Source organism: Heteronotia binoei, chromosome 6 (genome assembly GCF_032191835.1).
Source record: "Heteronotia binoei isolate CCM8104 ecotype False Entrance Well chromosome 6, APGP_CSIRO_Hbin_v1, whole genome shotgun sequence".
Lineage (NCBI taxonomy): Eukaryota > Metazoa > Chordata > Lepidosauria > Squamata > Gekkonidae > Heteronotia > Heteronotia binoei.
The window spans coordinates 20,878,751-20,888,177 of NC_083228.1; the positions used below are offsets into that span (position 1 = coordinate 20,878,751).

The following is a 9,427-nucleotide window of genomic DNA, read 5'->3' on the forward strand; positions in this document are numbered from 1 at the left end:
CAGCCCGCCTCACCTCTTGCAGCGCATCCCTCCAATGCAACTGAGGGGGGAACTGGTTGTGTCGCCCCCCTCCTCACCCGGTCTTGGATGCTTGACAGAAACTTTCCCTCCCCACCACCCCCAAAATGGGTCCCCGGCTGTCTCCTCCACCTCCCCACGACGCATTTACCTGCCACAGCCCTGCCCGGCTGGGCGCCCCAGAGGCGAGGCGAGGCGGCTTTCTCTGAGGGGAACCCCCGCCCGGGGTGGGCCCTGCTCTATTGGCGCCTCAGGCCGAGGGAAGCGAGGGGTCGCCTGCAGCTCGCCAGCCAGGCAGCGCCCGGCTCTCCTCCAAGGTGGAGGGGGAAGAACCCGCGCTTGTTGTGCCGGGAGAGAGAGAGAGAGAGGCAGCGGCGGCCGGTGCAAACCGGTTGTAACTAAGCGCGAGGGTGGCGGTGCGGGTGTGTGTTCTTATGGAGAGGGGAGAGGAGGAGGCGGCGGCGGCGCTGCTGCTGTTGCTGCGGTTCTTCGGGCTGCCCTCGCCTCTCCTGCGGCCAGAAAGCAGCCCTCGGCAGCCTCCCGCCGGCCCTCTGAGTGGCCGGCCGGCCGGTCAGTCTGGCAGCCCCCGGGGGCGTCGCCGGGGAAGCGCTTCGTCCCGCCGGAATTTGCCCAAAGCGGGAGGGCCCAAGAGGCAGGCCTCGAGCGCTCCCGCGGCGGATCAGAGCCGGTGGGGCTGCAGGTGAGGGGGGCCCGGGTCCCCTTCCCGGCTGCAGAGGCTTGCGAGCAAACATTTTGCTTGGTGACCTACTGGCGTGAGCGCGGGGAGCTCGTGGCATTCAAGCGGTGAGCTGCTGCGTCAGCTGGCGTGCTCAGGGGCCATCCTTCCTGAGCTAAGAGGAAAAGGTGTGAGCCGGAGGCTAAAAATCTGTGAGCCAGCTCACGCTAACTCAGCTTAGAGGGAACACTGGCGAGGGCCCTTCCTCTAGACTGGGTGGCTGCTTGCTTGAACCAGGGGTGGCCAAACTGTGGCTCAGGAGCCACATGTGGCTCTTTCATGCACATTGTGTGTGGCTCTCAAACCCCCCACTCCCCCCATTGGCCGGCTTGGAGGAGGCATTTGTCTCTTTAAATCACTCTAAGCTGGGGTGGCCAAACTGTGGCTCAGGAGCCACATGTGGCTCTTTCATTTACATTGTGTGTGGCTCTCAAAGCCCCCACTCCCCCCATTGGCCGGCTTGGAGGAGGCATTTGTCTCTTTAAATCACTCTAAGCTGGGGTGGCCAAACTGTGGCTCGGGAGCCACATGTGGCTCTTTCACACATATTGTGTGGCCTTGGAAGTCGCCATCACCCCACTGGCTGGCTTGGAGAAGGCTTTCCCCGCTAAATCACTTCTCCAAGCTAAGCCAGCTAGCAGATTGGAGAATACATTTAAAGTTGCTTTCTTTCTACCTCCCTTTCCCTCCTTACCCATCTGTTTGCCGTCTGCCTTTCTTCCTGTTCTGTCCTGCAGCTCTCAAACATCTGAAATTCACGTCTTGCAGCTTTCAAACATCTGACGTTGATTCTGTGTGGCTCTCACGTGAAGCAAGTTTGGCCACCCCTGCTCTAAGCCAAGCCAGCTGGTAGCTTGGGGAATGCATTTAAAGTTGCTTTCTTCCCCCCTCTCTCTCCTTCCTTGCAGCTCTCAAACATCCAACATTCATGTTTTGCAGCTCTCAAACATCTGATGTTTATTCTATGTGGCTCTTACGTTAAGCAAATTTGTCCACCTCCCCTCCCCCCGTGCTAGAAGGACCATGTAGGAAGACGTCTTGTTCACAAGCTACCAACCCTGCTTCCCTCAGGGCGTCCTAAGGCTGTGTATGCACAGACAGGGGTTGTGCTACCTGGAGCAAGCTTCACAGCTGAAGTGGCCTGTCTATAGATAGGGGCTGGAGATCTCCTGGGATTACAAGCAATCTCCAGGCAACAGAGATCTATTCACCTGGAGAAAATAACTGCTTTGGAAAGTGGCATTATACCCCATTGAAGTCCCTCCCCAAGCCCCACCCTTCTCGGGCTCCACCCCTGCCCCCCAAAATCTCCAGCTGCTTCCCAACCAGGAACCAGCATGCCCAAAATACAGCGATTGCAATAGTACAAAAGCGCAATGCCTAACGTTGGACAGGTGCTGCCATACACAAGCATCAGCTTTTTGTCTGTTAAGGAAAGTGGACCTTCCTTCCTAGGGGAGGGAACGACACCCCAGGTACACCAATAAGCATTTAAACCTCTTGGGTGCTACCCTCTCAGCTGCTAAAAGGGCAACTAGAATGATTAAAGGTTTGGAACACTTTCCCTATGAAGAAAGGTTAAATCGCTTGGGGCTCTTTAGCTTGGAGAAACATCGACTGCAGAGAGACATGATAGAGCACGGGTGTCAAACATGCAGTTTGGGGGCTGAATTAAGCCCCCGGAGGGCTCCTATCAGGCCCCCAAGCAACTGCCTGTCATCTCCTTCCTTCTCCCTCTCTCTTGCTTCCTTCTGCATAATAGCTTGCTTTGCAAGGCTTGCTCAATTGCACAGGAGCTACAGAGCAAAACCTCTATTTTCTCCATTGGCTGAGGCTCCTCCCTAGGGGAGGAAGGGGGGAGGAATGGCTTGCTTTGCAATTGCATAGTGGAGCTATTGAGCCAAACCTCTCTTCCTTCTATTGGCTGAGGCTCCTTCCCCCCTCCCAGTCCCCTGGGGAAGGAAGGAAAAAGCCAGCATTTCCTTTGTCCAGTTCCCTGGATCCCACTGGAAAAATGCAAAGAAAGCATCTTTAAGACCACTGAGTGCTAACATTTTAAGCATGTTTTAAGTTTTTAAATATATATATATATATATTTGTGTTTTGTCTGTGTTATTTATAAAATTTGTATCTTTGCTGCCTTATCTTAATAAGTACACACATGGCCCAGCCTGACATAGTTCGGCCCAACGCAACATGGCCAGACCCAACAAGGTCTCATTTTTGCCAAATCTGGCCCTCGCAACAAATGAGTTTGACACCCCTGTGATAGAGGTTTACAAGATTATGCATGGGATATTGTAATTGGTTTTATTATGATTTTATTTCTGTTTGCTGTACTCCGCTCTGAGCCCCCAATGGGCGAATGGGCGGAATATAAATAACAACAACAGTAATTAATAGAGAAAGTAGAAAAAGAAGTACCAGAGAGGATTGTGAGGCACTCCAAAGGGATCTGTCAAGGCTGGGTGAGTGGGCGTCAATGAGGTTCAATGTGGCCAAGTGCAAAGTAATGCACACTGGGGCCAAAAATCCTAAATATAAATACAAGTTGATGTGAACTGGCAGAGACTGACCAAGAGAGAGATCTTGGGGTCGTGGTAGATAACTCACTGAAAATGTCAAGCCAGTGTGCGTTTGCAATAAAAAAGGCCAACACCATGCTAGGAATTATTAGGAAGGGAATTGAAAACAAATCAGCCAGTATCATAATGCGCCTGTATAAATCTATGGTGCGGTCTCATTTGGAGTACTGTGTACAATTCTGGTCACCGCACCTCAAAAAAGATATTATAGCATTGGAAAAAAGGGAGTTTATTTCACTATCACTCAATGGTAGTTTAGAATTTAATATCTAGAGATGGAATTCACCCTCTTGGCTTAAGCCAAAAAGGTAACATCTGGCATCTTTGGATGCATCACACTTATTCTAGCACATAGCCACAAGTGAACAATTCCTTCATATTTTAACAGGTCAGCTTCTGAGACAGCATGCAACATCTAACACCTATTGGTCACAATTATGCATACAGTTCTGATAAAGCATACCGACTCAGGATCACAGTCTACCTTACCCATCAAACACCTCTGCTCAGGGCTTTTTTTGTAATTTGCCATATTAGGCCACACACCCCTGATGTAGCCAATCCTCCAAGAGCTTACAGGGCTCTTAGTACAGGGCCTGCTGTAAGCCCCAGGAGGACTGGCTTCATCAGGGGTGTGTGTTTTAATATGCAAATGAGTTCCTGCTACAAAAAAAGCCCTGCCTCTGCTCCTTTTCAGTGCACAGCTGAACAAGTTATGAACGTAACAGCTCCGCCACTGACCTCAACTGGGGTAGCCCTCATAGTCTGTCAAAACAGAACAGAGCCATGTAGCACCTTAAAGTCTAACAAATACGGCTGCCAGTCTCCAGGTGGTAGATGGAGATTTCCTAGGATTACAGCTAGTCTCCAGGTAGAAGAGATTGGTCCCCTGGAGAAAATGGCTGCTTTGGAAGGTGGGCTCTATGGCATCATAGCCCACTGAGATTCCTCCCCAAACTCCTCCCTCCACAGGCTCCACCCCACAAATCTCCAAGAATTGCACAATCCAGAGTGTGACAGCCCTCTATATTTCATGAGCTAGCAGGGTTTAGCCACTGAAAGTGGGATGGAAACAGCTAAAATATTTTATGGCGATGGGGCATGGTTTCACAAGGCTCCTGACATTCAGCAGGTGGGCCTGAATGTCGCATTGAATATTTACATTAATAGCACTCACTAGGTGCTGGCCACATCGTATCTGTATAGTGTCACAATCAGGGCTGGATTAATAATTAGGCCAAGTAGGCACTGGCCTATGAGCCCCACACCTTTTGGGGCCCTGGGCTGCTCCCCCCCCCCCCATTTCCCCCCTTGCTTGCAGCCCTCCCAGCACACACGGCCAGCCTTTGAGCCGCTTTTTGCCTGGCTTGCCTGCTGCTGGTGTCGTCGCCAAGTTTGCCTCTCTCTGCCTCTCCCCTGCTGCTTTGTCAAAGGGGCTTTTAGGAAGCTTGAGAGTCATGGAGTAAAAGGACAGGTCCTCTTGTGGATCAAAAACTGGCTGAGTAATAGGAAGCAGAGAGTGAGTATAAATGGGCAGTCTTCGCAGTGGAGGACGGTAAGCAGTGGGGTGCCGCAGGGCTCAGTACTGGGTCCCATGCTCTTTAACTTGTTCATAAATGATTTAGAGTTGGGAGTGAGCAGTGAAGTGGCCAAGTTTACGGATGACACTAAATTGTTCAGGATGGTGAAAACCAGAGAGGATTGTGAGGAACTCCAAAGGGATCTGTTGAGGCTGGGTGAGTGGGCGTCAACATGGCAGATGCGGTTCAATGTGGCCAAGTGCAAAGTAATGCACATTGGGGCCAAGAATCCCAGCTACAAATACAAGTTGATGGGGTGTGAACTGGCAGAGACTGACCAAGAGAGAGATCTTGGGGTCGTGGTAGATAACTCACTGAAAATGTCAAGACAGTGTGCGTTTGCAATAAAAAAGGCCAACGCCATGCTGGGAATTATTAGGAAGGGAATTGAAAACAAATCAGCCAGTATCATAATGCCCCTGTATAAATCGATGGTGCGGTCTCATTTGGAGTACTGTGTGCAGTTCTGTTCGCCGCACCTCAAAAAGGATATTATAGCATTGGAGAAAGCCCAGAAAAGGGCAACTAGAATGATTAAAGGGCTGGGACACTTTCCCTATGAAGAAAGGTTAAAACGCTTGGGGCTCTTTAGCTTGGAGAAACGTCGACTACGGGGTGACATGATAGGTTTACAAGATTATGCATGGGATGGAGAAGGTAGAGAAAGAAGTACTTTTCTCCCTTTCTCACAATACAAGAACTCGTGGGCATTCAATGAAATTGCTGAGCAGTCGGGTTAGAAAGGATAAAAGGAGGTACTTCTTCACCCAAAGGGTGATTAACATGTGGAATTCTAACATGGCTTCTCTTATGTTCTTATGAAGGTGCCTGCAGGCTGCAGTGGGGGCCGTGGGTGGCAGGGTGGGTGCTCCGACTCTGAGATAATTTGCAAGAGGGCCCCCAAGGTTTTGACTGCCTAGGGGCCTCGTCAGGGTTTAATCCAGCACTGGTCACAATTGTGTGACTTTGAACAGAGGGGCCGTTTCATCAGATTAAAAAATAAAAAACACACTGAAAATGAACTGTGTCCCAGATGTAAAACCCAGTTATTGATTTAGGGCTGATTGCTGCTTCTCATCTCCAACTTCTATGGGCAGCGGTTGCCACAGGGAGACATGCACAGATGTGTTAGAAGGAACTGTAGAACTGCCGTATGATTTGCTTACATTCATCCTAGGAGTCCTTCGCTTCACATTGAATTTTCTTGTCTTTTAAGGAAGGTGGACCTTACTTTCTAGTATACCTTCGCTCTAGTATACCTTCGCTCTACTCTCAAGCAATGTTCCCTCTAAGCTGCAGAGTTTAGTGAGCAAAAATTCTACTTTGTGAGCTACTGGCATTAAAGTTGTGAGCTGCTGCATCAATTCGTTTGCCCTGGGGCCATTTTTTCCTGAGCTAAGATGAAAATGTGTGAGCTGGAGGCTAAAAATCTGTGAGTTAGCTCAGGCTAACTCAGCTTAGAGGGAACACTGCTCTCAAGGGCATAACAACTGCACTGTAGGGTTCAAGGTTGTGTTGGGAAAGGTAGGGACGCATGGGTGAGGGCAGGGAGCAATTAGTTTCAAAACTGCTGAATTGCAAGATTACTAAATTGCATCTGCCTGCAAATCATTTCCTCTAACATAGAAATTATCCTCTTACACCAGGTAGATAGATGGGTATGGTTACTTTGTACACAGGGGAAAAACACTGTTTTGCATATCCAGATGGGTTTGTCGTCTCAGCATTTAGAGAACTGGTTATTTTTTGAGAGATTTATGCACCTTGCCATTATATTTCCTTATAACTCTATAACAAAAGGGACTTGAGACTTCTTATTAAATGAAAGCTAGGAATTCCAAGTGGGGTATGGCCTACTTTGGGTGGGCGCTGATCACAAATGCTCCTCTGTAGGTACTGGTTAGTGAAATGGCCTTTAGTTTACGAAAATTTGTGCTTCAGTAAAGCAGGCACCATTCGGTTCCGACTCTGGGGTGACGTCACATCATGACATTTTCACAGCAGACTTTTAACGGGTTGGTTTGCCATTGCCTTCCCCAGTCATCTACACTTTCCCTCCAGCAAGCTGGGTACTCATTTTACCAACCTCGGAAGGATGGAAGGCTGAGTCAACCTGGAGTCGGCTACCTGAACCCAGCTTCTGCTGGGATCGAACTCGGGTCGTGAGCAGACAGTCGACTGCAGAACTGCAGCTTTACCACTCTGTGCCACGGGGCTGCTCCTCTGTAGGTACTGTCCTGGCAAGTAAAATGGCCTTTAGTTCACGAAAACATATGCTTCAGTGAAACACTAGGATGCTGCAAAACTCCCTAGCATATCTGCAGTGATTTCCTTTAGTGCTTGAAGACCATAATGTTGATGATGTGAGAAGAGGATCATAGTTTACAGCCCACAGGACAGAAGCTACAAACCACTATCACAATGATGGCTGTGTTCCCTTTAGGGGATGGTTCCCCCAATATGACTTCCACAAGAGTCATGGCGTCCATATCATCACAAACAGCATGAGTCATGGGTGGGGTATGGTCATGGGAGGCATATGAACATAGGAAGCTGCCTTATACTGAATCAGGCCCTCGGTCCATCAAAGTCAGTATTGTCTTCTCAGACTGGCAGCGGTTCTCCAGGGTCTCATGCTGAGGTTTTTCACACCTATTTGCCTGGACCCTTTTTTTTTGGAAATGCCAGGGATTGAACCTGGGACCTTCTGCTTCCCAAGCAGATGCTCTACCAGTGAGCCGCCGTCCCTCCCCAATCAACAGTTGTGTGACATCACTTCCAACGGAAACGTGGAAGTGATATCATGCCTCCGTGGGAATCGCTGGGAACTCTGTGGTAAACGACAGAGTTTCTGACAATTCCTAAAAAGGCAGGACATCGCTTCTGGGATTTATAGCTGTTCCACACTGAATACTGTCAGATTTACTGTCAGTGGAAACATTCCACAGTGGCACATAATTAGAGGAGTTACATGTGCACCAGATTGTCCTTATTTTCATCTATCAAATGTTGAAGGGTATGTGATGCTTCCTACAAATAAGCCACCAGAAAACATTCCAGACAATGTTGCTAGAGAAGGAGCAAACAGTCACCAGTGCTAACATAAATAAATCATCGCAATTAGGATTTTTTTAAAAAATTCTTTGTAGGGGATGTCACATACCCTTCAACTTTTGACAGATGAAAATAAAGATACGCTGGAATACATGTAACTCCTCTAATTGCACACCAAGAATGTGTCAGTTTACAATAAATCCAACTGTACTCCTGGTGGAACAGCTGTAATTTAAACATCTACAACATGTACTGCCTAGGAATAGGAGAAGCCAGTAAGAGCCAAGGAGTGCATTCATATTTGTGTTTATTCAGCTCACTCAATGACTGGATTTAATCACATGATTAAAAAAACAACAACAGGGTGCTTGCTGTTGTGAAAGAAGAAGAAGAAGACGATGATATTGGATTTATATCCCACCCTATACTCTGAATCTCAGAGTCTCAGAGCGGTCACAATCTCCTCTACCGCCCGCCCCCCGCCCCGCTCACAACAGACATCATGGCCGTTTTCCCACTTACCTTACCCCGGAGCGACGTCCCTCTTCACCGCGCTGCGTCTGTGTGGATTTCGCACAAACTGCTGCGCAGCACCAGGAAGAGCCGTGTAGTCCCGGGGCTTTTGCGTCGCAAATGTAAACCTGCTTTTTGGCGGTTTACATTTGCAACGCAAAAGCCCCGGGACTACACGGCTCTTCCTGGTGCTGCGCAGCAGTTTGTGCGAAATCCGCGCAGACGCAGCGCGGTGAAGAGGGACGTCGCTCCAGGGTAAGGTAAGTGGGAAAACGGCCCATGTGAGGTAGGGGAGGCTGAGAGAGCTCTCACAGCAGCTGCCCTTTCAAGGACAACTCCTACGAGAGCTATGGCTGACCCAAGGCCATTCCAGCAGGTGCAAGTGGAGGAGTGGGGAATCAAACCCGGTTCTCCCAAATAAGAGTCTGCACGCTTAACCACTACACCAAACTGGCTCTCTTAGCTCCTAGAAAAATATAATTGTCCTGTAAGATTTAACAGTTCAGAACGAACCTCAGTAGCTGTAGCATGTGGAAAGGGAGGCTGTGTTTTGTATGATGATTTTGTGTGTTTGCAAATGCAGGGCTTTTGTTTTTTGCAGAGAAAGCCCAGCAGGAACTCATTTGCATACTAGGACATGCTGCTGACATCAGCATTGTTTCACACAGGGCTTTTTCTACAAAAACTCATTTGCCTATTGGTCACACCCCCTGACATCACCATTGTTTCACACGGCTTTTTTTGTAAAAAAAAAAGCCCAGCAAAAACTCATTTGCCTATTGGCCAAACCCCCTGACATCACCATTATTTCACATGGCATTTTTGTTTCACTAGGACGTACCCCTGACATCACCATTGTTTCACACAGGGCTTTTTCTACAAAAACTCATTTGTCTATTGGCCACACCCCCTAACATCACCATTGTTTCACATGGCTTTTT

At 48.8% G+C, this 9,427-nt stretch overlaps 1 protein-coding gene across 2 annotated transcripts in view; it reads right to left on the reverse strand.

Moving 5' to 3' along the window:
• The window catches only part of SLC16A9 (solute carrier family 16 member 9), a 51,384-nt gene extending 50,791 nt beyond the window's left edge, over positions 1–593 (reverse strand). Inside the window, exon 1 of one of the 2 annotated variants that reach the window (XR_009555548.1) lies at positions 170–514. The gene's annotated coding sequence lies outside the window, so the exon portion shown is untranslated. Of the gene's footprint in view, positions 1–169 lie in introns of both variants that reach the window. The other variant, XM_060241091.1, reaches the window with a different exon arrangement.
• Between the last annotated feature and the right edge of the window lie 8,834 nt (positions 594–9,427).